Source organism: Oryzias melastigma, linkage group LG13 (assembly GCF_002922805.2).
Source record: "Oryzias melastigma strain HK-1 linkage group LG13, ASM292280v2, whole genome shotgun sequence".
NCBI lineage: Eukaryota > Metazoa > Chordata > Actinopteri > Beloniformes > Adrianichthyidae > Oryzias > Oryzias melastigma.
In genome coordinates this window covers 5,613,997-5,615,989 of record NC_050524.1, presented here as the reverse complement: position 1 = coordinate 5,615,989, position 1,993 = coordinate 5,613,997, and positions in this window count along the sequence as shown.

Genomic DNA, 1,993 nt, shown 5'->3' with positions numbered 1-1,993 from the left:
TTTTTTTTTTTTTTTTGATTGAGTTTCATCTTAAAGTTGAGTTGTTGTTTTTTTTATTCCACAGTAAATGGCAAATTTGGGACCATTCTATGTGGAGGGAATGTAGAACTAACTGATTTGTGTGTGCAAAATTCTTGATTTGTAATTCATACTATACATTTTGTGCATAACTTTATGTATTTGCAATTATGTACTAACTCAAACTGTATTCTGCATTTTAAAACTTTCACAGTTACATGTCGCTACGCAAGTTTTTAAGTCAGATTTCTGGCTTTAGATTTAAGACACCAAAGTTCTCCCACTTAGACAGATGAAAGAGGCCTGTCATTTTTTATCATAGCTATACCTCAACTATGAGAGACATAATGAGGAATAAAATAAATAAAGAAAATCAAATTGCGTGTTTTTTAAAGGATTTATGGTAAATTATGATGGAAAATAAATATTTGGTCAATAACTAAATTTCATCTCTATACACTTTGATGGGAATGAAAAACATTTTCTGTTAGTCATCACAAGGTTTTCACAAACTGTTGTTGGTATTTTGGTCCATTCCTCCACCCAGATCTCCTCTAGAATATTGTTGTTTTGGTCCATTTCTCCACCCAGATCTCCTCTAGAGAACTGATAATTTGGTCCATTCCTCCATGCAGATCTCCTCTAGAACAGTGATGTTTTGGTCCATTCTTCCATCCAGATCTCCTCTAGAGCAGTGATGTTTTGGTCCAATCCTCCAACCAGATCTCCTCTAGAGTGGTGATGTTTTGGTCCAATCCTCCACCCAGATCTCCTCTAGAGCAGTGATGTTTTGGTCCATTCCTCCATGCAGATCTCCTCTAGAGCAGTGATGTTTTGGTCCATTCCTCCATGCAGATCTCCTCTAGAGCAGTGATGTTTTGGTCCAATCCTCCATCCAGATCTCCTCTAGAGTGGTGATGTTTTGGTCCAATCCTCCATCCAGATCTCCTCTAGAGCAGTGATGTTTTGGTCCATTCCTCCATCCAGATCTCCTCTAGAGCAGTGATGTTTTGGTCCAATCCTCCATGCAGATCTCCTCTAGAGCAGTGATGTTTTGGTCCATTCTTCCACCCAGATCTCCTCTAGAGCAGTGTTATTTTGGTCCATTCCTCCATCAGATCTCATCTAGAGCAGTGAAGTTTTGGTCCATTCCTACATGCAGATCTCCTCTAGAGCAGTGATGTGTTGGTCCATTCCTCCATCCAGATCTCCTCTAGAGCAGTGATGTGTTGGTCCATTCCTCCATCCAGATCTCCTCTAGAGCGGTGATGTTTTGGTCCATTCCTCCATCCAGATCTCCTCTAGAGCAGTGTTGTTTTGATCAATTCCTCCATGTAGATCTCCTCTAGAATTGTGTTGATTTGGTCCATTCCTCCATCCAGATCTCCTCTAGAGCAGTGATGTTTTGCTGGGTGACACAGACTTTCAACTCCTTTCAAAGATTTTTTATGAGGTTGACATCTGTAGACTGGCTAGGCCACTCCAGGACTTTGAAATGCTTCTTCTGAAGCCACACCTTCGTTATCCGAGCAGTGTGTTTGGGATTGTTGTCATGCTGAAGACACAGCCATGTTTTATCTTCAGTGTTGATGGAAGGAGGTTTTCACTCAAAATCTGACCATACATGGCTCCAATTATTCTTTCTTTCACATATTTCAGTCATCCTGGTCCCTTTGCTGTAAAACAGACCCAAATCATGATGTTTCCACCCCCATGCTTTACAGTAGATATGGTGTTCTTTGGATGCAACTCAGCATTCTTTCTCTAAGCAGTCAAGTTCTTACCGAAACATTCTGTTTTGGTTTCATCTGACCATAGAACATTCTCCGAGTCCTCTTCCCCTGTGTGGTTCTGGGATTTTTGCTCACTGTACTTGTGATCATTTTAACCCCACAGGGTGAGATTTTGTGGGTATTCCTAGATCCAGGAAGATCATCAGTGGTCTTGTACGTCTTCCATTTCCTAATAATTGATT